This window comes from Schistocerca americana, chromosome 3, assembly GCF_021461395.2.
Source record: "Schistocerca americana isolate TAMUIC-IGC-003095 chromosome 3, iqSchAmer2.1, whole genome shotgun sequence".
Taxonomy (NCBI): Eukaryota; Metazoa; Arthropoda; class Insecta; order Orthoptera; family Acrididae; genus Schistocerca; species Schistocerca americana.
The window spans coordinates 378595665-378623175 of NC_060121.1; the positions used below are offsets into that span (position 1 = coordinate 378595665).

At 43.1% G+C, this 27511-nt stretch overlaps 1 protein-coding gene across 1 annotated transcript in view; it reads right to left on the reverse strand.

Moving 5' to 3' along the window:
- The window catches only part of LOC124605379 (chitooligosaccharidolytic beta-N-acetylglucosaminidase), a 223903-nt gene extending 205020 nt beyond the window's left edge, over positions 1-18883 (reverse strand). Inside the window, exon 1 of the mRNA XM_047137017.1 lies at positions 18700-18883. The gene's annotated coding sequence lies outside the window, so the exon portion shown is untranslated. The remainder of the gene's footprint in view (positions 1-18699) is intronic.
- Positions 18884-27511: the final 8628 nt, after the last annotated feature.

The window sequence follows — 27511 nt, forward strand, 5'->3', positions numbered from 1 at the left end:
GAAGTGCAAAGAAAACATCTCGTTTCGTACTATCGCTAAATAAAGGAGAGAGTTTCACGGAAATGATACGCGAGTTGAGGTGGCAATCGTTAAGACAAAGGCGATTTTCGATGCGCCGAGATACTTTCACACAATTTCAAACTCGAGCTTTCTCATTTGACTGCAAAAATACAGTATTTTGTAGGCGCCCACCTACACATGGAGGAATGATCATCGCAATAAAATAAGGTAAATTAGAGCTCGCATGGAGAGATTTAAGTGTTCCTTTTTCTCGTGTGCTGTTCTCGAGTGGAACGGTAGATAAATAGAGCAACAGTGGATCGATGAACCCATCGCGAGGCACTTAAGTGTGAATTGCAGATTAGAGATGTAGATGTAAAACGAAAAGATTTCTGGCACCCAGATACAGGTTAAAAACCGTGCACTCTGGACCAAAGTACTATCACTTGTTGCTTCACCGCCATTATGAACACGAACCTGTTACTCACTACGCTGGCATTACACTCTCGGGCATTACGTTGCAGTGAGGCAGAGCGAGTGACAACTAGTGCGCGCCGAAGTTCATAACTGCGTACGTTCTGAATTGTCACCCAAGTTACTGTGTGCTGGTATCTTGCAAGTATGCCTTTTTCTCAATAAAATACGAGGTCAAGTTGGTGGTGTTTCCTAATTAGCCACTCTACTAACCCGTGGTAGAACAGTCGGGTGCGCCACACAGAGCTTTGCAAGCTAGTCCTCCCCTCTAAGCGGTCTTATTGCTCTTCAGCGATTTACATACCGGTTTTCCGCTGGCGGTCGGACAAAAAGATTAAAAACTGGAAACTGGGGAACTGAGCGGACCTTACACGCACGCCGCACCACGAAGAACTTCCGCCTAATGGTTAAAGGCGTTTCTCGAACCTCACAAGGAAAACTCCCCATCGCGCCCCCTCAGATTTAGTGGGAAGATGGCCCAGTGGAGAGTCCTTCAAATATTGAACACAGATCAAGCATGAAACCAGGACGAAGGTGCACTGAACTGTGAAAAAAGAAGAAAAATAGAGTGAGCGATCCAAGCTCAAAATGTGCAACATCGAGCGACGTGGAAAAGCCGCGGCGTCGTGGCTATGCGGTCACGGTGTTGGAGTGCAAAGCGCGAGATCTGTGTCCTAATCTCCCCCATGCCCGATTTCTTTTTCCCCACAAAATAATGAACTATCCGTCCGGTCAATGACGTTTCTGTTCTCTGTACTCAAATTTATGTCAGTGGCGTGTGTAACGTTCATTAGCAACAGCGAGGCGAAAGGAAGGCACCTACGAGGGCAGTTCAATAAGTAATGCAACACATTTTTTTTCTCGGCCAATTTTGGTTGAAAAAACCGGAAATTTCTTGTGGAATATTTTCAAACATTCCCGCTTCGTCTCGTATAGTTTCATTGACTTCCGACAGGTGGCAGCGCTGTACGGAGCTGTTAAAATGGCGTCTGTAACGGATGTGCGTTGCAAACAACGGGCAGTGATCGAGTTTCTTTTGGCGGAAAACCAGGGCATCTCAGATATTCATAGGCGCTTGCAGAATGTCTACGGTGATCTGGCAGTGGACAAAAGCACGGTGAGTCGTTGGGCAAAGCGTGTGTCATCATCGCCGCAAGGTCAAGCAAGACTGTCTGATCTCCCGCGTGCGGGCCGGCCGTGCACAGCTGTGACTCCTGCAATGGCGGAGCGTGCGAACACACTCGTTCGAGATGATCGACGGATCACCATCAAACAACTCAGTGCTCAACTTGACATCTCTGTTGGTAGTGCTGTCACAATTGTTCACCAGTTGGGATATTCAAAGGTTTGTTCCCGCTGGGTCCCTCGTTGTCTAACCGAACACCATAAAGAGCAAAGGAGAACCATCTGTGCGGAATTGCTTGCTCCTCATGTGGCTGAGGGTGACAATTTCTTGTCAAAGATTGTTACAGGCGATGAAACATGGGTTCATCACTTCGAACCTGAAACAAAACGGCAATCAATGGAGTGGCGCCACACCCAATCCCCTACCAAGAAAAAGTTTAAAGCCATACCCTCAGCCGGTAAAGTCATGGTTACAGTCTTCTGGGACGCTGAAGGGGTTATTCTGTTCGATGTCCTTCCCCATGGTCAAACGATCAACTCTGAAGTGTATTGTGCTACTCTTCAGAAATTGAAGAAACGACTTCAGCGTGTTCGCAGGCACAAAAATCTGAACGAACTTCTCCTTCTTCATGACAACGCAAGACCTCACACAAGTCTTCGCACCTGAGAGGAGCTCACAAAACTTCAGTGGACTGTTCTTCCTCATGCACCCTACAGCCCCGATCTCGCACCGTCGGATTTCCATATGTTTGGCCCAATGAAGGACGCAATCCGTGGGAGGCACTTCGCGGATGATGAAGAAGTTATTGATGCAGTACGACGTTGGCTCCGACATCGACCATTGGAATGGTACCGTGCAGGCATACAGGCCCTCATCTCAAGGTGGCGTAAGGCCGTAGCACTGAATGGAGATTACGTTGAAAAATAGTGTTGTGTAGCTAAAAGATTGGGGAATAACCTGGTGTATTTCAATGCTGAATAAAACAACCCCTGTTTCAGAAAATAATGTGTTGCATTACTTATTGAACTGCCCTCGTATAATCAAACCTGATTCTGCACAACTACTCTATTAGCAGCCGAAAGGAAATAGCTCTCGAATGGGAACGGCAAACGTTTGATGACAAAGTGACATGTTAAACGAATCCACCAACTGTAAACACGTCTGGCGTGTCATACACGTCATTGATGACAGCATATGTATCTTTGACAGCAATCTCTAAACGATGCACCTAACTTGTCCACCTGGTGAATGAGTGAGATACGCCTCCTTGCCCGATTTAGGTATTCGTATGAATGTGATCACTCCCAAGGAAATGATGAAAACATAATACTTTGCCACATGAGCTGCAATAAGAGAACACAACTGTGTCAAAGTCACACAGTTTTCCCTGTGCTCTATCAAAACATACGTCTTTAACGTTTTTGAGGTTTTCCACATGTGCACCATCAAATACTGCACAAATCCAAGCAAATCTCAACATGTCCTGGAATGTCGGAGGGTGCGGCTGATTATGTGTGAGAGCTTCGACATCGATAATACACACACGATCTTGAAACAAAACTGCTCTTTGTATGTGTACAGCTTTGCAAAAACTTAGTCTTTTCACAAAGTATTTCACTTTTCTGTAGCCAAACACATCTATGAGGTGTACATCAGCTAACGCACGTTTGATAGAATTTCTGCTTGGTTTGGTGCCTGCATAAAGTCTAAGAACGAGCAACAGAGTACGGTGAACACAATAGTACTGAAAACATGTTTTGTGAAAAAAGATGAGACTTTTTATACGCAGCGCAGCCGTCACTGAACAAGGGCTCTGTAAAATAATAACAGGGAGGATCGGTCTACCCTCATCGGTCGGGGTGGACGCTACAGCGTTAGCGGCTATTGCAAAAAGGCTAGCGCTTTAAGACGCTTCCCTGAGAGACACCATTCGTCTGGCTATGTCGATATGGGAGTGCATCGCCAACTCGGAACGTAAAATACCGACCTGAGAGGAAGGCTCGAACTATAACAGGAGGACAACCCCAAAAGTTCCCGACTATATAGTTTTTGTACGAAAGTATTCTGGTGCAGCATGCAGATACAATGATTCAGGAGTTTCGAAACAAGGCACATTTCGCTGCGCAGTGAAACAGTCATTCCAAAAACCATGACACTCTAGGCCATTTGCTCTAGATATCGTTCACTCAGAAGCGCTGGTATGCAGGCGAACTTCTGTGAAGTATGGAACCCAATAGAGAGATTCTAAGAAAGGACGACGTATTTATCAAAGACAGAATTCAAGATAGGATAGGGCTAGAATAAGAAACGAAAACGACTCTGTACTTTTTAAGAAGAACAATCGCATAATTCGCCTTAAACGTTTAGGGAAACCATATAAAACCTGAATTTGAATAGCCGGACGGAGATTTGAAGGCCGTCCATCCTGCATGTGAATCCAAAGTCTTAAATATTGCGACGCCTCTCTCCAAATATAATATCAACTTGACTGTTTAATTGCTAACAAACTAAAGACTCTGAGGTGGACCTGCCATAAAAATATCTTAAAATATATTGTTCAATAGTATGTTACAAAATTTAAATTATATGAAAGTTTTTCGAATATCTTTCACGCAAAATTTAAATAACTGCATCCACTTTTAGGATAATTTACACGCCATCAGTTACGCCACTTCAAGACATACAGACAGTTTCAAACTGTAATATTTCTCTTACTCTGTTAAACACTTAACATAAGTTCTTAGGTAACCACATAGAGTGTTGTGCATCAAACTCGTTTCTTAACTCTGGAATTACACTCTACCCAATGGACAATATTAAGCACAATAAATAATTAAACTTTCAATATTATAAGTGAAATGGTTACTATCCTATTTATTTTGCTTAACATTGTCCACTGGGTGAAGTGTAATGTGAATGTTAAGAAGCAAGTTTGATGCACAACACTATATGCAAGTGGAATTTATCTTCGCTTATAATGTTTGGTTTCCTAAGAACTAGTGCCCTTTCCAGATGCTCGTCAGTTGTTTCTTCAAGATGGCACAGTAAACCGAAAACTAGTCTGAAATTTAAAACAATCAGTAGATAAAAACTGTGTACTTGTTATTCAACCTTGGTATCGCTCTACCAATAAGTAACGGAAGAATCTATAAAAAAGATAACTTTAACATAAGATTATATCTGTTAATTAGTACATTACGAAGCCATTTTAAATTTGTAACTTCAGTCAATGATTATACGAAATACTGAAAACCAAATTATTGTTGCTCCTGGAACCGTTAGATAAACAACCTGCAACTGGAACAGAACATCACGAACCATGAACCGGGTTACCCGTTTAATAATACTGTATAAACAATACAAATGTCACGAGCTAGCGAAAGCTTCACAAATGATTACATGAAATAATGGCGAGAAACGCGTACCGTTGCTTTCAGCTGTTAAGAGGTCCCTTGCTTCCTAACGATATTTGCTTGATAAAGTGCCGTATTAGTAAGTTTCATCTTGTTATTTGAAGTGCGTTTTGACGACTTATTCAACGCGTGAAATACACAGAACTACCAAAAAGACTTATTTTGAGAGATAGTTAAAGGATACAAAAAATTGCTGGAATTCTGGGGCACTCGAGAATTTGACCACGCTGGTAACATTCTCTGCCATCCCTGGTATTGAAATCAAATTCCATCTCTGCTAAACAGTTACCGAGTTCTCAGTCACTGCAGAGGGCCGCTACAGGCGCTGCGGAAAGAATGTCGCAGGTCGCATCTAGAACACGCAGCAGCAGCGGATCTTGCAGACTTTGCTAGGCAGCGATAAGACAGTGCGTCCCACAACTTCCGCTGAGACGAAGCCTGGTGCGACGACCGCCAACAGACACAGCTGAATGAACGTCGAAACAGCTGTTAGTGGCTCCATAAGCCCACTGCTGCTGCAGTTCTCCTAGTTTTAGCTGACCAGCTAAGGCGTGCACAAAGCAGTAAGATACTATGTGCCGTGGAGGAAAGGGAACGCTTCGGTACTAGTATCGGTATTAACTAACATAATAAAGGGAAATACAGACATGTCTGATCAGAAATATCAGGACACCATATTACAAGGTGGACTTGACCGCTACGTCTCATGAAAGGTGTATCCGCCAGTATAAAAGAAGACAGGAGGATTATGATATCAGTAGAGAAGCCGTAACAGCAAAGTGGGCCGATTAGAAGAATTCAGTTACTTCGAACGTGGACTAGTCACTGGATGTCACCTGAGTAAAAAGTCCATCACAGACACTTCAACCCTTCTAAAGCTGCCCAAGTCTATTGCTGATGATGTGATTATGCAGTAGAAACGCGAAGGAACAACCATAGGTAAGCGAAGACTCGGTGAACCTCATGTTCTGACGAATAGGGACCGTCGGGCATTGTGGGGCTGGAGGGTGATTGTACACACATAAAAAAAAGTTTTGCATCGCCCTGGTCCCGTGAACTCCCGAAGATAGACGTTGACTGTGGATATTGTATCACAGACACAGTCCCTTTGACTGTTCAGAGTCGTCACTAAACCCGCCCAAAGACGTTAACAACCATGCATGAGCTACGCCTATTAGACGGAGGGGGTCCGACAGCCGATCAGTTCCAGTCATTCCACCACGAAGGAGGAATACGGCTCGCGTTGTCTGTAGTTCAGCCGTGCCTAGACGGTCAATACCGCGGTTCCGTCGCGTCCGCATTGTTACCTTGTGCCAGGAAGGGTTCTTAACAAGGGAAGTGTAGAGGCGTCTCGGAGTAAACGAAAGTGATGTTGTTCGGACATGGAGAAGACACAGAGAGACAGAAACTATCGATGGAATACCTCGCTCAGGTCGCCCAAAGGTTACTACTACAGTGGATGACCGCTACCTGCAGATTTTGGCTCCGAGGAACCCTGATAGCAACGCCAACATGTTGAATAATGCTTTTCGTGCAGCCACAGGACGTTGTATTACGACTCAAACTATGCGCTATAGGCTGCATGACGCGCAACTTCGCTCCCGACGTCCGTGGCGAGGTCCATCTTTGCAACCACGACACCATGGAGCACGGTACAGATGGGCCCAACAACATGAGGAATTGACCGCTCAGGATTGGCGATGAGTGTCGCTTATGTTTTCAAACAGGCAATCGTCGGAGACGTGTTTGGAGGCAAACCGGTCAGGCTGAACGCCTTAGGTACTCTGTCCAGCGAGTGCAGCAAGGTGGAGGTTCCCTGCTGTTTTGGGGTGGCATTGTGTGCGGCCGACGTATACCGCTGGTGGTCATGGAAGGCGCGGTAACGGCTGTACGATACGTGAATGCCATCCTCCGACCGGTAGTGCAACCATATCGGCAGCAAATTGCGGCCCCATCGTGCACATCTTGTGAATTATTCCTTCACGATAACGACATCATTCGCCAGACATGAACCCTATCGAACATGCCAGGGATAGATGGAAAAGGGCTGATTATGGACAACGTGACCAACCAACCGCTCTGATGAATCTATGCTGAATCGCTGTTGAGGAGTGGGACAATCGGGATCAACAGTGCCTTGATGAACTTGTGGGCGACGAATACAGGCATGCATCAGTGCAAGAGGACGTGCTACTGGGTATTAGAGGTATCGGTGTGTACAGCAATCTGGACTACCACCTCTGAAGGTCTCGCTGTATGGTGGTACAACATGCAATGTGTGGTTTTCATGAGCAATAAAAAGGGCGGACGTGATGTTCATGTTGATCTCTATTCCAATTTTCTGTACAGGTTCCGGAACTCTCGGAACCGAGATGATGCAAAAAAATTTTTGATGTGTATAAAAAAACGCATGAAAACGGAGGAAGGAATTACTCGTGAGCTCCAAAGTACTGCCAGTAGTCCAGCTAGCGCAATTACTGTGTGTAGGGAGTTAAAAATTATGGGCTACAAGAGTCTAAGAGTTCCTCATGAGCCGCACATTTCTGTAGTCACAGCCGCGCGGGGTAGCAGCGTGGTCTGAAGGCGTCCTGTCACGGTTCGCGCGGCTCCTCACGTCGGAAGTTCGAATCCTCCCTCGGGCATGGGTGTATGTTGTCCTTAGCGTAAGTTAGTTTAAGTGAGGTTAAGTATTGTGTAAGCTTAGGGACCGATGACCTCGGCAATTTGGTCCCATTAGATCTTACAACAAATTTCCAATATTTCTGTATTCAGCTCTAAACGGCGCTTGAGGTGGCCCAAAGAGCGACGCCACTAGACAGTGGATGACTGGAAACGAGTGACTTGGAGTGATGAGTCACACGGTGCCCCGTAGCAATCCGATGGAAGGGTTTGGGTTTGGCGAATACCAGGAGAACTTACCTGCCATCGTGTGTAGTACCAAGAGTGTAGTACAGAGGAGGTGGTGTTACGGCATAGAGGTGTTTTTCGTGGTTAGGATGCGGTGATCTTACTGCGCTTAGGCAAACGCTAAATACGGAAGTATTTGAACATGTTGGACAGTATTATGTACTGCGTATCGCACAGCAACAGTCCAGAGACGATAGTCGTTGTATCAGCATGACAATGCACTGTTTCACAAAAAAACATCTGTGAGGCGATTATTTGCGGACAGTAACAAATCCTGAAATGGAGTGGCTCGCCCAGAGTCCCGACTTGAACCCGGTGGAAGAGCTTTGGAACAAGTTAGGAAGTCGACTTCGCGCCGTACCACAGTGACGATTCTCACAACCTCCTCGGGTTTCAGCTCTTGAGGATGAATGAGCTACCATTCCCCCACAGACATTCAGACATTTCACTGAAAGTGTCGTCAACACAGATCAAGCCGCCATAAAGGCGAAGAGTGGTCACATCCCATATTGAGTCCACTGATAGGTGTCCGACTACTTTTTGATCAGATAGTCTCGATCCAGTAAACAAATTTGTTTTCGGACCAGAAGCTGATCTTGTTCGAAAGGGAGTGTAGAGTTCGAGTACCTAAACTACAATACACGCCATGATACGAAAATCTTCCAAAAATATTATTTTATTCCTCTCCTATTTCATTCCATTTCCTCTCTCCAATTCGCTCGTTGTTAGTACTGTTACAGTCCGAAAACAGGTTTGAAGCACATTTGCAAACCTCTTCATCTCTTCGTAACTGTTGCATCGCTACAGCCACTTGAATCTACTTACTGTAGCCAAGTCCTGATATCCCTCTACAATTGTTACTCCCCAGCACTTCCCCACGTTATAAAATTAAATGTGGCTCAGGTTGTGCTCTGCCAACCTGCCCTTTCTTCTAAACAAGTTTTGCCATAAATTTATTTTCTCAAAGATTAGATGCAGTACCTCTTCAGCAGTAACACGATCTACTCATAACGTTCAACGTTCTTCTGCAGCTTCATATCTAAAAAAAAAAAAAACATCTATTGAGCTCTTGTCTGTAGGCCTACAGTTATAATCCACATTTCAGAAATATTATTAGTATTATATTTATTATTATGATAATTGTATTTTTTCATAGCCTAATTAGGCGGTGGGTAGTGAGGCAAATTAGTACTCATTAATTGTCATATATAGCCTAAGATAAAGAAGAGAAGATCATTGCGCACTGCCAGAAAGTTTTCTTCTTAATGGGAACAAGGTTATACGAGGGCAATTTTTTCTTTGAAGGTCCGATTGGTCGCGAAATAAAAACCATAGTGAAAATCCGATTAAACTCGATGTAGATGTGTTTCCAGTGCCTCTTCATGACTGTCAGTTGTATAGTTGCATCACGTCGCATTCTTCAGTTCTGGGGGCACAGACAACAAATGAAAAAGCTTTGAACAATAGTCTTCCACCAAATGTGAAGAGCATGCTGTCATTCGCTGAGGTTTACCGCCTGGTTTCACGCACCTCGCATAACATAATTATCATGCATGACAGAAAAGTGTGGGAATGTTGCAGGAACCCAACCACAGCTGCAATAAAAGCGCTTCTGCAGTGTTTTAGATGGAAAGTGTTTGATCACCCGCTATACAGCTCGGACGTGGTTTCCCCTGATTTTCATCTCTTTGCTCATCTCTTTCCATCTCTTTGGCTATGAGGGCAACATTTGACATAGATAGCAGCAGACCAGTGTTGAGAATTGCTGGAAAGCACAGGCAGCTACCTTCTATGATGAGAATATTGGGAAGTTGGTACAACGCTACAACAAATGTCTAACTCGTCGTGGTGATTATGTAGGGAAGTACCTGAAAGGTATAGCTAAATTTTATAAATACATACCGTCGACATTTTCATTGTTGTGAACTATTTTCAGTATAATACAGATATAAAGATAAGTTGAGGAAGAAACCAAACGAAATGCAGTAAATCTCTAACGAGGCGCCAGAGACCGTGGGTCCCTTACTCCAAAATACTCAGAAGGTATTCCTGAACAACCTCTGAATGCTTGTTGGTGTTCTGGTCCACTCTGTGTGTGAAGTGTTCAGAACAAAAGTATTTCGTCGTTTACGCGATGGATGATTAACGCCACCGTCGTTTGTTGTTATCGAGGGTCTTGCCGCAGTGGTAACACCGGTGCCCGTTATATCACCGAAGTTGCGCGCTGTCGGGCTGGGCTAGCACTTGGATGGGGACCATCCGGTTGGCCGAGCGCTGTTGGCAAGCAGGGCGCACTCAGCCCTTGCAAGGCAAACTGAGGAGCTACTTGATGGAAAAGTGGCGGCTCCGGTCTCGGAAACTGACATACGGCCGGGAGAGCGGTGTGCTGACCACATGCCCATCCATATCTGCATCCACCGACGCCTGTGGGCTGAGGATGACACGGCGGCCGGTTGATACCGGCGTGGGCCTTCATGGCGTGTTTGGGCGGAGTTTAGTTTAGTTTTCGTCGTTTGTTGTTACAGCCCTTGATCTGTTATGTCTTTTTAATGGTTCTGTCGAAGGCCTGCCAACCTGTACTATGTAATCGTTTTCCTTTTGTGCTCTTGCTGGATCTCAATGTACATAATACTGTCATTCCTGTTCTATGATCTCAATTACGGCAGTTTTAACAAAGATGTTTCACCTACTTGATACTTCTGTTTTCTTTTTGCGAATTACGCAAGCGACAGCAGTAAAGACGGATAATAATGTCTCCTTTCGACTTGTAAGCACATACTAAAAACGGCAAACACATGTTGCAGACTCTTTGTTTTATGTCCAGTAGACTGTTGACGTAATATCTTCGCTTATGACCTTCTTCTTTGGTTAGTAACCTCAAACCTTTGCCGTACAAAAAACAAAATATCTTGGCGTAATTTTTAGAATCAAGTACAATACTCGAAACTGTTCTTTCATACCTTCTTCGTTCGCGGTATTCTTATATGACGCTTCTTTTCTACGAACATATTTATCTGGTACACTTATTTTCTTGTGTTTTTCTTTTTCAGTTTCTTCACTCATACACCTTGTTTGCTTCTTTTTCGACGATACTGGTATACTTGTTTTATTGCCCATTGAGGAATTTACAAAGTTTTCACTCCATCCATCTTAATGGCCGTTCATTCCACTAATATTCGATGTCTGGTGAAGTGTTTAATCAGGAACGTCAACTTCGCTACTTTTCGCGAGACAGTGCACTGATTTCTCCTTGTTCTTGGGATGACTGTTATAGAAGTTCGATAATCAGAGCCCACATTAGTTTGTCAGCGCGCAAGTAGTCTTCTCCGTGAATTAAGGAGGAAAATACCGAATATTGTTTAGTTATAAGGGGCAGCGAAGATGGAAAAAGTAAGTAAATTGTTTAGTATTTCAAAAGTAATCACCAAAATTGTTAACACATACGCCATTGTGAGACGGTCAGTGTCTTCATGGGAAAATGTTTGCGGTTGCCTACGAATCCTTGCTTGTATCCACACGTATACCTCTTCGACCGAAGCAAATCGACGGTCACAAATGTCTTTCTTCAGGGCTCCAAAAATATGGTAATCGCGTGGGCAGAGATCGGGTTGTATTGAGGGCGTGTAACGGCTTTCCAGTGAAACTTTCGCAGCGTACTCGAAACATGTGGGAGGGTCCACATGTTGGCAAGGCTCTTTAGACTATGCTGAAGAAGTTTTGCTGGAAGGCCGTTACACATCCTCCACTCAGTCCTGATCTCTCCCCGTGCGATTTCCATATTTTTGGAGTCCTGAAGAAAAACATTAGTGGCGGTCGATTTTCATCGGACGAAGTCCTGCACGGCGGGGCACAACCGTGGATCCGTAAGCAACCGCAAACTTTTTCCCATGACGACAATGACCATCTCACAATGGTGTATATGTGTTAACAGTTATGGCGATTACTTTTGAAATAATAAGCAGTTTACTTCCTTTTTTTCCATTCGTCTCATAACTGGCGCTTATAATACTTACAAAATTAAATACACTATTATCTGTGCTGCTTCGGCCATTTTGGGCTTATTAATTGATTAAGCACCACTTTCCAGTCCAGGCCGCGAATTATCAAGCTCTCATCGGGCGTTTTGACGTCACAACTCTTAATTATACACGACACTTCTGTTCACCATGGACCTCAAAACTAGCCTCAGTCCTGGTAGGAGAGTGGCCCCACTCCAAAAATTACTACAATGCACTTTTTTTCCTTTACATTGGAAATAACGCCATACAGTCAATCACACTAAGATATGAACCGTCTTTTTTCCACAGAATAGTGAGTGTATCCGTGTTTTGTCGATGACTGAATAGTGCCTACGAAGTTTAGTGTTATGTTTGTGTCGTTATGGATAATTATGAAACCGAGAAGTATGTCAAACTTGGTGTATACTGTAATCCGCTCGAATCAGTAAGTAAAATAGTGCAGTGGACTCATATTACACAAGACTGGGGTGCAAATCCCTATCCAACGTTGGGTTTCGTGTTGTTTTTATAAATCTCTCTACGGGTATGATAGGATAGTTTCCTTGAAAATTCCTCCGCTGATTCCTTTCTTCCCCTTCTCCAGCAGATCCAGAGCTCCAATGACACCGACGTCGACGGGACGTTAAACAGTAGCTCTCATTCCATTCTTGCAAGCAGTACTAGCTAAGCAGGCAATCAACTTTCTCTATGCGACGGGCGGATAACCTTCAACATATTGAAATGGTTTCGAATTTAATCCCGACCACTGGTTGAAAAAAAAGCAATAGGAATGAGGACATGGAGAGCCACAAAACATTCTAAACCGAAAGAAAATTAAATGAACAAATACTAAAAGAAATTGAAGAGAAAATTTTATGAACGTGATACAGAGAAGAAAAATGAAATTAATTGTACATCTAATTAGATGTAACAGCTTCATAAAACAAACATGTTTACAGAAAAAATACTGGGAAAATATCAAGAGACAGCCCCAGAGTATTCATATCGCTATGTGTTACCGGTGGAATGAACTACAGCAACTACTACCAAATGGTGCAGATGGTGAGACAGAAAGGACGGCTGCATCAGAAAGGTGGTCACCACGGTTGGTAGGTTGTCAGGAACTGTGCTATCATATCTCCACCTCTCAGCGGCCAAACGCTGATGAAGAAAATATTATTTCACTAACGGGTTTCGAACTGGCAAATTCCGGGCCGAGTACAGTTCGAATTGTGTGTGTTGTGATCTCAGGTATGGAAACTGGTAAACATTAGGGAAACTAATACACGGAAAGTCATCGAATAAAACAGAAGTAATATCCGGCGTTCCCCAAGGAAGTGTTATAGGCCCTCTATTGTTCCTGATCTATATTAACGACATGGAGATAATCTGAGTAGCCGTCTTGGATTGTTTGCAGATGATGCTGTCATTTACTGTCTTATAAAGTCATCAGATGCTCAAAACGACTTGCAAAATGATTTAGATAAGATATCTGTATGGTACGAAAAGTGGCAATTGACTCAAAATAAAGAAAAATGTGAAGTTATTCACAAGAGTACTAAAAGAAATCAGCTAAATTTCGATTACGCTATAAGTCACACGAATCTGAAGGCTGTAAATTCAGCTAAATACTTAGGGATTACAGTTACTAATAACCTAAATTGGAACGATCACATAGATGATATTGTGGGTAGAGCAAACCAAAGACTGCGATTCACTGGCAGAACACTTAAATGGTGCAACACGTCTACTAAAGAGACTGCTTACACCACGCTTGTCCGCCCTATTCTGGAGTACTGCTGTGCGGTGTGGGATCCGCATCAGGGGGGACTGACGGATGACATCGAAAAAGTACAAAGAAGGGCAGCTCGTTTTGTATTATCGCGAAATAGGGGAGAAAGTGTCACAGACATGATACGTGAATGATTGGTAATCATTTAAACAAAGGCGACGGGACCTTCTCATGAAATTTCAATCACCAGTTTTCTCCTCCGACTGCGAAAGATTTTTGCCACCCACCTACTTAGGGCGAAATGATCATCATGATAAAATAAGAGAAATCAGGGCTCACACAGAAAAATTTAAGTTCTCGTTTTTCCCGCGTGCCGTTCGAGAGTGGAACGGTAGAGACAGCTTGAAGGTGGTTCACTGAACCCTCTGACAAGCACTTTACTGTGAATAGCAGAGTACGCACATAGATGCAGATGTAGAAACTATGTTATTTCTTTCACGGCGTTGAGTCGTCTGAAAGAAATACTAAAAATTCGCTTTGATGAAAGTTAGGTGGTATCTTCTCCTGTTTTTCGTGGCCTTCTTCCGTCTCTTCACTGGGTCGGCACCTTAATCTGGATTTGGCAGTGTTAGTGGTAGACGATGGCCGGATGTCCTTTCTATCACCAGGGAATTTCTATACCCCCTTTGTCTGCGTCTAGTATTGTCCCATACGATAGAATGAGAACGTTTTCGAAATGTTTGCGAATCGTGTAACAGAGACGGAACATGGAAACTAGCCCGGTATTCACCTCGTCGGTTGTGGAAAATCGCCTAAAAACCACATTCAGTCCTGAAGGCACACCGGCCCTCGTCGTTAATCCGCTGGTGCCGACGACGGCGCGTCTACCCGGATCCCGGAAGCCGCATGTCAATGCGCGCGGTCATGCAGGCTGTTCGAGAGAGGTAAGTAGTGAAATGGATACGAAAGTCAGTGACTAAGGCTGACATTATGCCTTGTATTTATAATTCTTTAACGTAGGCACAAATAAAAAGCGAATCAACATATCACGGGCCTCATCCAGTTAATCAATACGTTTTCCTTTCCACTTAGAAATTTAGGTTAGAGATAGAATACCAATAAGAAAACACACATTCTTTCTTGTTATATTAATGAGTGGGTCACCAACCATATAAAACATAACAAATAAACTGAAATAATATTCGATTGTTCGTAACAGGTAGACAATCCATTATTTTTTTTAGCATCAATCGAGTTGTGTTAAGTTGGTAACCACTGATCTTAAAACAAAACAAAAAATAAAAAAAGAGTCAGTCATTTATGGTATCAATACAACTCAATTTAGGATGAATTTCGGAACGTCAAAGATAAAAATAATTTTCACATTGACTCTTCTTCCCTCTTTAGCAAGCAGAATTTCTGCAAGACATATTCTTTGTTTTCGCATCACTGTATTCAATACATGAACCTCTCCTACGATATTTCTTAAAACGAAATCATAGTTATCATTTTTTGTGGTACTAACATGTCATTTTTTGAGAACAAAATACGTGTACTCTCGCTGCACTGTCTTGATTTTTGGAAGTAGCATGGAAGACGGAAGGCGCTTGTACATGCAACACTTCTGTTTGTGATCACGCGAGCATGTCTATTTTTGTCTTCCTCGTTCCAGTCTCGTGGACGTAATTAACAAGTTAACGACTGTTTCACTTGACTTTTCTGTCAACAGCCGTAGTGAGATTTTTGAAGTTGGCAAGCTTCAATTTCTTCGACACTGGTCATGAAGCGTTATTATACAGAATGAGCCAGAACTCCACTGACAAACTTTTAGTGGTTGAGAATTTTGGTATAAGGGATTGACGATCTAAGGCGTCTCGTTAGTAATAACGTAATTATGATTTAAAGAAATGTATTCCCAAATTGCGAATGAGGTACCACAACAGCTCATGGAAACAAGACACATAGATCATATCGTTGCATTTTGTACTGTTGTACACCATTCTCTGTGCAGTACAGATACAAAGCTAATTGGAACAAGAATATAAACGAATGCAATAGCCTCTGGAGACGGCGGGTCCCTTATACCAAAATACCCAGGGATTATCCCTGAACAACCTTGGAAAGTTTGTCGGTGGGGTTATGGTTCGCTCTTTATATAAAACGTACTGCAAGTGTACTCGCAAACGCATGCTGATGGTGGAACAGATTTACCGCAACATTTCTCATTTCTTAAAAAATAAAAAAATAAACACTGGGTCTTGCAAGAAGGCGCATCTCCATCCATCCATTCATTATGTTTCAAGCTGGGGAAAACAAAGAAAAATATTTACAAAACACTTAAATTTTATTTAAAACCGCTTCCAAGTTCATAGTGGTGGCCGATGGCTCCTTAACGATCTGTGTGACTGTGGCGTTTTATTTTCTCTCCCTATCTCTTTCTCTCTTTCTCTCTTCCTATCTCTCTCTCTCGCTCTCTCTCTCATCGTTCTCAACTTTCTTCATACACGGCGTACTTCTGTAACATATATAGTTCTATACAGGCAATATACTGAGCGCGAAAAAAAAAAAAAAACAATTTGACCAAAAGAGTACAGCAGAAAGACAGGACCAAACGATGTAATTTGAGTATAGGAACTGGTAGTCGCAGCTGAATATTTACGGCGCTATGCCAGAGTGAAACGACATACTTACGTTAATTAAGCGGTGGCAAGTTCGTGTATGTGAGCATACTCGTTTTTCACTTACTTTGACCTTTCTAGAACATATTGAAATATGAAATAAGGACATCCGATTGTTCTCATTTGTAAAGTGATACATGGTGCGTCAGGTATTACGACACATGTGTATGTGATGATTTAAGTTTGCTTGCTCTCATCGTGACGGCTAGTTAGTACAAAGATTTTGTTTATGTATACATTTTCTGTGAATTACATTTCATTTTGAGTAAAGACGTTCACATGTCAGATTGCGATAACATCACTGTAGCGCCGAAAATGCGCAACTTCCTATACTCAAATTCCTTTGTTTGGTGCTGTCTTTCTGCCCTACACTTTTGGTCAAATTGTTTTTCGCACCCTGTATGTATATGGTTTCTTGTACTCCAGTTATTATCTCCAATGTGATTGTTGTTCTTGAGCAATTAAGTATCACCTGACAGAATTCTTTACGTACCCACCAGCAGTAGAGTAGGTAAAATATTGTAATTCACCTGACGAGTAACGCGCCGCGAATAAAATTATCGGTGTATGCACAGTAGAGAATGACGTTTATTTTATTTGAATCAAGGGCCTCAGATTTTTTTTAGAAAGTCAAAGAGAATCTACTGCTCAAACGTCCTGTGGAGTATAAAATTCCAAAGAAATAACATTACCTATCAGAATAAATTTAGTCTTTCCTTTTCATTTTTCACCAGTTCAATGATGAAGGGTTATGAAAACTACTGATCAGTCGGTATTTAGGTCACGTAACTGGTACAAGATTGTGTAATAAGCGGAATGGCCGTTTTATGAAAGGTCTCTGCATAGCAGCAACTCAAATACTTGTTTGTAAAAGTAGGATAGACCTTTCTGAGAGTAACTACAGGATTACAGACACAACTATTGAGTTCTGGTACTTGAATTACTGTGATCGGCTCAGTGACTGGTATAGATAGAAAAAACCCAAACAGTTCTTTTAAATACTATACTTCCGCATCTCGTATTCATTCGAGCGCTACAACCTGTAGGTATGAGCTTCTGATAAAGAGTAGTCGTGTTCCCTTGAAAGAAAAGCGTTATTCACTAACGACATTTCTTTTCCTTTCTTGTGATAGCGAACTGGAATGTCGACAGAATGCCGCCTCGGCGCTGGCCTTGAGCGAAACAACTAAAGCGATGACAGTCAAGGCTAGGCTTCCACGAACTCAGGACCGCCGTAGGAAGGGCATTCTACCAACTGGCAATTCGTTTCTTTTCAGACAAACGATTTTCTTCATTGTCTTTTGATAGGACATGCGTAAGACAGTGCCGCCTTATCTACTGATGAACAGAGCCTTTTGTCGGTTATGACTGAGCAGCATATATTTAAGAACAAGAACTTGTGAAAATTGCAACACGTAACACATTCCAAACGTACATTGACTCTGGAATATCTCGATACAGTTTGTTCCAGATTCTGAGAGCGACAAAAACTAACCAAGACGTGAAATTGTGTTCAAAGTCAAAAGGTGAAAATTATGCCTTCGTTTCCCAAGAAAAAAAAATTAGTTCAATAAAAAATACGGTACGGTTAATTCAGAGGCAGAGAATGAGGCCGGCATTGGCACATTCATCTGTATTTGAACACAATTTCTGTGTGCTCGCTCCACCACAACGATGTTTCTGTTTTCCGTATTGTATGTAATGTTGATACCTGTGATTTGACGTGAACTCCTTGAGATGTAAGTTCTTTTACAGTAGATAAAGTGTTGTGTTATACCGATATCACTGCTTACAACTGACGTCACGACAAATAGTCCCTTAACATCAGAACATGACAGCAAATGCATCTTAATATAATTAGTTTCTTTCCTTCCACGTGCTTATGTTTTGATGTATCTGAATCCGTTGTCCATATGGTGCTCTATACAACCACTTTCCGCTTACAACAGCAAATTTCATTACAGCAGTACGTAATTTAAAACAGAGTTGCTGAACGCCGCCACTCAGAATTTTCCCACTAGCTACTTATAAAAAATATGCAGCACGACTTTTCAGTTCTGAGCGCTATTATGTAGGCGTACTAATGACATGTGTCTCGACTTTTCCTTGTTTACGAATGATTAACATCAAATTGTTACGGATGTTATGAACTTCAGCACTAGTCACAGTTCCATCACATGAGCCGTGTTGTTAGGAATCGCTTGTTTAACTCGCAACCACACGATGACTGTTCACGTATATTGTTAACAAGCTGGGCAGATGATTGAGGCGGAACATCTGTGACACATTACAGACTGACGACGATGCGCGAGTTCCAGCAAGGCGTCATAACGTAAAGGTAGTTAAAGTTCGATCTCTGCTATCGACTCACCTCGTCGCCTTATCAGTCGCAGCAGTGGCGGCAGCGCGTAGCGTAGTGTGGGCGCCGTTCTGCCGACGGACCGTTATATACCTCGCGCGCACCTCACCAGGCGCAACACTGCCGTTGACCGAACATTCTCTTCCTAGTGCGCTCACCTCGCCTTGCTTGTTTGGCAGCGCGCCAGCTGCAGGAAACTCGCTGACGCCATATTGGAAAAAAAGCCGCAGCGCCAGAGACTTTACGCTGCCGTCGCTCTGCCGTGTCGCGCAACCAAGGAGCGCTCACCTCGCGTCATGTTGTATCTCTGCCTATGGGTACATGCGTTGTGCGCGCATTGTGTTCGGCAACGACTATTTAATGCGTGTGTCCATGATGAAAAGTACAGGCAGAATGGGATAAAACTCGTTTGCTTTGACTAACGACGTCATATTTAAGTCATAGATGATAATTTGTTTATTTCTGAGCCATAGACAGTAAATTGATTATCTTGGGAAATGAAGCGTCAAATTGTAAACTTAAATAAATGAATGTATCATTAAAAGAAAGAAATTTTGTACGCATTTTGTTGTTGGTCGCCGTTTTAAAGAATCTGTGTACACATTCCAATTTACCAATGTATCCGCAATTGGTAAAAAAGTAGGATATCAATTTCAGCTTTGTTGTTCTTTTAGTCGTGGGTAATATTAGTATCCTACGTAGGTCAACTAAAGTACAGGAAACCAATGTGGCCGGCTGGTGTGGCCGAGCGGTTCTAGGCGCTTCAGTCTGGATCCGCGCGACCGCTACGGTCGCAGGTTCGAATCCTGCCTCGGGCATGGATGTGTGTGATGTCCTTAGGTTAGTTAGGTTTAAGTAGTTCTAAGTTCTAGGGGACTGATGACCTCATATGTTAAGTCCCATAGTGCTCAGAGCCAAACCAATGTGAGAGGTGTATTACGTAATATACATGGTGGTCCATTGATCGTGACCAGGCCAAATATCTCACGAAATAAGCGTCAAACGAAAAAACTACAGAGAACGAAACTTGTCTAGCTTGAAGGGGTAAACCAGATGGCGCTATGGTTGGCTCGCTAGATGGCGCTGCCATAGGTCAAACGGATATCAACTGCGTTTTTTTTTAATAGGAACTCCCATTTTTATTACATATTCGTGTAGTACGTAAAAAAGTATGAATGTTTTAGTTGGATCACTTTTTTCGCTTTGCGATAGGTGGCGCTCTAATAGTCACAAACATACGGCTCACAACTTTAGACGAACACTTGGAAACAGATAGGTCTTTTAAATTAAAATACAGAACGTAGGTACGTTTGAACATTTTATTTCTGTTGTTCCAATGTGATACATATACCTTTGTGATATCATTTCTGAGAACGCATGCTGTTACGGCGTGATTACCTGTAAATACCACATAAATGCAATAAATGCTCAAAATGATGTCCGTCAACCTCATTGCATTTGGCAATACGTGTAACAACATTCCTCTTAACAGCGAGTAGTTCGCCTTCCGTAATGTTCGCACATGCAGTGACAATGCGCTGACGCATGTTGTCAGGCGTTGTCGGTGGATCACGACTGCAAATATCCTTCAACTTTCCCCACAGAAAGAAATCCGGGGACGTCAGATCCGGTGAACGTGCGGGCCATGGTATAGTGTTTCGACGACCAATTCACCTGTCATGAAATATGCTATTCAATACCTCTTCAACCGCACGCGAGCTATATGCCGGACATCCATCATGTTGAAAGTACAGCGCCATTCTGTCATGCAGTGAAACATCTTGTAGTAACATCGGTAGAACATTACGTAGGAAATCAGCATACATTGCACCATTTAGATTGCCATCGTTAAAATGGGGGCCAATTATCCTTCCTCCCATAATGCCGCACTATACATTAACCCGCCAAGGTAGCTGATGTTCCACTTATCGCAGCCATCGTGGATTTTCCGTTGCCCAATAGTGCATATCACGCCGGTTTACGTCACCGCTGTTAGTGAATGACGCTTTGTCGCTAAATAGAACGCTTGCAAGAAATCTATCATCGTCCCGTAATTTCTCTTGTGCCCAGTGGCAGGAATGTACACGACGTTCGAAGTCGTCACCATTCAATTCCTGGTGCATAGAAATATGGTACGGGTGCAATCGATGTTGATGTAGCATTCTCAAGACCGACGTTTATGAGATTCCCGATTCTCGCGCAATTTGCCCACTGCTGATGTGCGGATTAGCCGCGACAGCAGCTAAAACACCTACTTGGGCATCATCATTTGTTGCAGGTCGTGGTTAACGTTTCACATGTGGCCGAACACTTCCTGTTTCCTTAAATAACGTAACTATCCGGCGAACGGTCCGGACACTTGGATGATGTCGTCCAATCTACCACAAAGAGGAAAAAAGTGGTCCAACTAAAACATTCTTATTTCTTTACGTACTACACGAATATGTAATAAAAACATGGGGCTTCCTATTTAAAGAAACGCAATTGATATCCGTTTGACCTATGGCAGCGCCATCTAGCGGGCCAACCATAGCGCCATCTGATTTCCCCCTTCAAGCTAGACGAGTTTCGTTCTTTGTAGTTTTTTCGCTTGATGCTTATTTCGTGAGATCTTTGGCCCGGTCACTATCAATGGACCATCCTGTATATGTCAACTGAAATAAAGGATACTAATGTTAGAGGTGTCGTTTTTTCCACCGTAGTTAATATCTGTGTCAACTGAGGACACCAACGCAAGAGTTGTAGTTTTCTTCGCAATAGGTGATTTGTATCTCTACAGAAGAACGGAATACCAATGTTAGCTACGTCACTTTGGTTCACTTGGGTAATACTACTATCATGTCCGTCAGTTGACCTGCATGGATCAACTAAGTTACAGGGTACCAGTGTTAGGTACTTTGTTCCCTTCACTGTTGGTAATACTAATATCCTGTCCTTCAGTTGACCTATGTAGGTCATCTGAAGAACAGGATACCGATATTAGGTGATTTGTTCATTTCGCGGTTGTTAATATCAGAGCTTCCTTGGTTGCTTTTTTCCATGCTATCTTCTTCCTCAGTCGAATCCCGGTTTATTGTATTTTTCGCGTAATATAATACGTTTTCTGGTATTTTTGTTAGTATTTTCTTTTGTTGTTATGTCTGTAGTTCTGTTTTTAGATCGTACCCGCCCGAAACATCCTAATTCCCTCACGTGTCCCGTCAATTTCATTTCTTTTATGGACATTGATAAATCGCGATTTCTTTATATAATTTTCTTTTACAATTGTGAGTTCACGTGATGTACTTATGTAGTCTCTGTTTTCTGAGTTACATTTCTTTTTTCCCTTACATTTTTAAGATTACGTTACAAAAATGGATTTACACATGAAAGTAAAAAGAGAAGGGAAATGGCGCTATAATTTACGCTATACGTTGTTTTGAAGCAAGCGGGACCTGTCGTCATCTTAAATAGCCCAAAACAACAACAGACTACTGTTCACTGTTGTTTCTTGTTAGTTATTTCTTTCGTGTGCACAAATAGCTGTTTTAAATAGTAAAAATTACAGTCCTTACCTGAATAACATAGTGTCAGGAAGTGATTTCGAACGTTTTTCTGTTCTTGAATGCGCATTTGCTCTAGTAATCCGATACATTTCGCCTTGTTAACGTAGACGTATTTCGAATAACCAAGATGCGAAGGGTGTGATGTAAAAAAAATGCTTTCGTAATCCATTTAATTCTGCAGAATGAGATTTTCACTCTGCAGCGGAGTGTGCGCTGATATGAAACTTCCTGGCAGATTAAAACTGTGTGACCGAACGAGACTCGAACTCAGGACCTTTGCCTTTCGCGGGCAAGTGCTCTACCAACTGAGCTACCGAAGCACGACTAACGCCCGGCACTCACAGCTTTACTTCTGCCAGTACCTCGTCTCCTACCTTCCAAACTTTATAGAAGCTCTCCTGCGAACCTTGCGAAAGGCAAAGGTCCCGAGTTCGAGTCTCGGTCGGGCACACAGTTTTAATCTGTCAGGAAGTTTCATATCAGCGCACACTCCGCTGCAGAGTGAAAATCTCATTCTGGAAACATCCCCCAGGCTGTGGCTAAGCCATGTCTCCGCAATATCCTTTCTTTCAGGAGTGCTAGTTCTGCAAGGTTCGCAAGAGAGCTTCTGTAAAGTTTGGAAGGTAGGAGACGAGGTACTGGCAGAAGTAAAGCTGTGAGTGCTGGGCGTGAGTCGCGCTTCGGTGGCTCAGTTGGTAGAGCACTTGCCCGCGAAAGGCAAAGGTCCCGAGTTCGAGCCTCGGTCGGGCACACAGTTTTAATCTGCCAGGAAGTTTCATATCAGCGCACACTCCGCTGCAGAGTGAAAATCTCATTCTGGAAACATCCCCCAGGCTGTGGCTAAGCCATGTCTCCGGAATATCCGTTCTTTCAGGAGTGTTAGTTCTGTAAGGTTCGCAGGAGAGCTTCTGTAGAGTTTGGAAGGTAGGAGACGAGGTACTGGCAGAAAAAAAGCTGTGAGTGCCGGGCGTGAGTCGTGCTTCGGTAGCTCAGTTGGTAGAGCACTTGCCCGCGAAAGGCAAAGGTCCCGAGTTCGAGTCTCGGTCGGGCACACAGTTTTAATCTGCCAGGAAGTTTCATTTAATTCTGCTTTCACTGTATGTGTATCGATAGCATATGGAGCTGGAACTCCGAAACCAATGCTTGTTTGCTTACTAGTACTGTTTCTTGTTCGTCACATTTTCAGCTTTCAACTCGTATGCATGACATTTTTAATATTCACTTTAGCAAACGACTTCCTAAGTGTTCTTTGTTAGCCCATAAACATGAGTAAAGAGGAGAGAAGCAAGGCATGCTAACGTATCTTGCGCATGTCAGCAAAGTGAACTATTATTGAAGGAGGTGTAACTCCACGCAGAAAGCTTTTATATCGTAATTTTATAGGAACTGAATTCAAAATTGATATTCTGCACTTCATTTACCTTTTGTAAGTGAGGGCCGGCTGCTGTGGCCGAGCGGTTCTAGGCTCTTCAGTCCGGAACAGCGCTGCTGCTACGGTCGCAGGTTCGACTCCTGCCTCGGGCATGGATGTGTGCGTTGTCTTTCGGTTAGTTAGGTTTAAGTAGTTAAGTCCCATAGTGCTTAGATCCATTTGAACCTTTTTTTTAAGTGAGGAGGAGTTGCAGGAAAAAACGACGGCCCTGTATTTTTCTTAATACGCACTGATGTTCGGTCTATGTCCTCTTCCCGAAAACACTGTGAACATATTTCGCTAAATTTGGATGGGTTCCAATCTTTTCTTCCTGCAGCGTTCAACCGGAGAGCTATGCAAGTTGGAGAGATAGGAAATCTAAAATCAAACGATAGGAATGAAACGACAACAGAGGTAAACATTGCGGCGATTATTCATTTACAGAAAAGTAAATATTGCTTGAACGGCTCCAGTTACGAATGAAATGTAAGTCCTTTAAACTTTACATTAAGAACGGATCGATTAGTACACCTGGAAACGACGCAAGCTAGAATTTTTGATGAAACAACTACAATCCCACACGATCTGAGCACCAGATGCTTTCTGGGGTACGACCACGAAAGTCGAAGGGTATCCCCAATGGACGAAACTGCGCTAGGGCACCTCAGAGCGACTCCACGGGAAGTATCACCGCGGTGACTCACGCAGGCATAAGTGCACTGAACCTAGTGTTTTGGACTATGTAAGATGGCGGACGTTGCCTTCAAGTTTGTGACCTAATGACAACTCTAATCTTTTTTTACCTCCATGGGTTTACGGGAAGTATGTCTACGATCTCTGTTCTTGTTTCTGAACATTCATTCATGGTTTCAATTGTTGGTCACCTATCATGTGTGACTTACCCATGACGCCATTGGTCAAAACCGACGAGTTGTACCCATTCTTCATTATTCTCATCACCTACTTAGTTTTCGCCTTGCTCCTGCTTGCCATTCTTCCTCCGTCCTATTTATATACCTGTGTCTCCCTCCCACACTCAGTATTTCTCTTGGCTTTTCTTTTCCCTCTCTTACTTTCCTATCTCCTTTTCTTCAACTCTGCCCTCTACCTTTATCTTCATTTTTGTTGACATTTCTCTTTTTTGTGTCTCTCTTCTCCGACCATGGAACCATCGAACTGTCATTCCATTGTCAATTCTCCTACTTCTGCTATGACTACTCTTAATAAAACATTATAATTAATTGAAGTTAACACTGTAGAAGGAGAAACTGAGAAATACAGCGTTGGCGAAGCTAAGCATTATACATTTTATTGTTCTTATTATTTTCTTATTACTACTATTAATTGCAGAGCGACACAAGCGACCGCTTGCGGTGTTAACCTGAAAGAGGCACCATAGCGGTCACAACTGAAATATTTCTATACAGGACGTATTACAGTATTAGTAGCGGTCGCTTGGGGCGCCTAACTGAGACGGGCGCGGGGGCACTCAAATACAAGATTAGTATACACTTGGTATCACAGTTAGTAGCGAAAAATGACACGGATGAAAGTGTACGAGGGAAAAAGTGGGGAAAGCGCGTATACTATTTGCAAATTCTCTGCAAAATGGTGACTCTACAAAGACCTACGGGAGGCAGGGAGCCAACCAGGCTACATCTACACACACGGACGGAGAAAAATCGCAACACAAAAAACAATATACGAGGGTCACTCCAAAAGAAATACACACTATTTTTTTAAATCCATCTTTTATTCTACATTAGATACATCCTTTAGGAACAATATTTCCATTTCTTCACATAATTTCCATCCCTCTCAACTGCCTTACGCCATCTTGGAACCAGCGCCTGTATACCGCACGGTAAAATTCTGGACCAACCTGTTGGAGCCACTGTTTGGCAGCGTGCACAAGGGAGTCATCATCTTCAAACCTTGTTCCACGGAGAGAGTCTTTCAGTTTCCCAAAGAGATGATAGTCACATGGAGCCAGGTCAGGACTGTAAGGCGGGTGTTTCAGTGTTGTCCATCCGAATTTTTTGACTGACATGTGGCCGTGCATTGTCGTGCAACAGCAAAACATTCTGCTTTTGCCGATGTGGTCGAACCCGACCAAGTCGAGCTTGAAGTTTCTTCAGTGTCGTCACATATGCATCAGAATTTATGGTGGTTCCACTTGGCATGATGTCCACAAGCAAGAGTCCTTCGGGTTCGAAAAACACCGTAGCCATAAATTTCCAGCACAAGGTGTGGTTTTGAATTTTTTTTTCTTGGGTGAATTTGCATGATGCCACTCCATTGATTGCCTCTTCGCCTCTGGTGAAAAATGATAGAGCCATGTTTCATCACCTGTCATAATTCTTCCAAGAAATTCAATTCCACCATTCTCGTACTTTCCAAAAGTTCGCTGCATACCGCTTGTTTCTTTGTGGGCCACTGTCAACTCTCTGGGAACCCACCTGGCACAAACCTTTTTTAATGCCAACACTTTCAATATTCTGCAAACACTTCCTTCCTCCATCCCAACGTAGCGTGACAAATCGTTCACTGTGATGCGTCTGTCAGCAGTCACCAATTCGTTAACTCTCTGCCCATTGTCTGGAGTGTGTGCAGTACGAGGCCTGCCACTGCGAGGACAATCCTTAATATTACTGTGCCCGCTTTCATCACGTAACCTGCTTGACCACCGACTAACTGTACTGCGATCGACAGCAGCATCTCCATACACCTTTTTCAACCTCTTGTGAATGTTTCCCACTGTCTCGTTTTCACAGCATAGGAATTCCATGACAGCACTTTGCTTCTGACGAACGTTAAATGTAGCAGCCATCTTGAAGACATGCTGTGACGGCGCCACTCACGGGAACAGGTTAAACTAAGTTTGAAAACAAGCGGAAGGATGTATCTACACACTGTAAAACTATCACACATGCAGAATGAAAACTGTATTTTTACAAAAATAGTGTGCATTTCTTTTGGAGTGACCCTCGTAGATTAATGAAATTTCGGGACTACATTTGTCTAGGTAACATATTTAAGTGAGCAACTTTGGGATATCGCTGGTTAATGTAAGCGCGAGATAAGCCATTGCAAACATGAAATGTTGATACATTAACAACCGGCGTAACCGCCAGAATGTTGAATGAAAGCAATCAAACGTTGTGTTGTACAGGTGCCGGATGTCTGTTTGTGAGATGGAGTTCCATGTCTGTTGCATTTGGTCGGTCAGGACAGGGACAGTTAAAGCTGTTTGTGGATGACGCTGGAGTTGTCGTCAGATGATGTCACATATATGCGTTCGATTGGAGACAGATCGTGTGATCGAGAATACCAATGCAACATGTCGACACACTGTAGAGCATGTTGGTTACAACAGCGGTATGTGGGCCAGTGAGCGAGCGTTATCCTATTGGAAAACACCTCCTGGAATACTCTTCATGACAGCACAGCAGGTCGAATAACAAAACTGACATACAAATTTGCAGTTAAGGAGCGTGGGATAACCAAAAGTGTGTTCCTACTGTTATACAAAATTGCACTCCTGATCGTAACTCCAAGTGTAGGTCCAATGTGTCTAGCGCATAGACAGGTTGGCTGCAGGTCCTCAACTGGCCTCCATTCAACCAACACATGGCCATCACTGGCACTGAGGTAGAAGAACCAGCTTTCTTCAGAAAATGTAACAGATCTCCACCCTGCCCTCCAGTAACCTCTCGTTCGACACCACTGAAGTGGCAAATGATGGTCATTTGGGTCAGTGAAATGCACGCTATACTGCGTCTAGCTCGAAGCTGTACTTGAAATAACTGATATATAACGTTTCGTTATGCTACTGTGGTGCCAACTGCTGCTCAGATTGCTGCTGCAG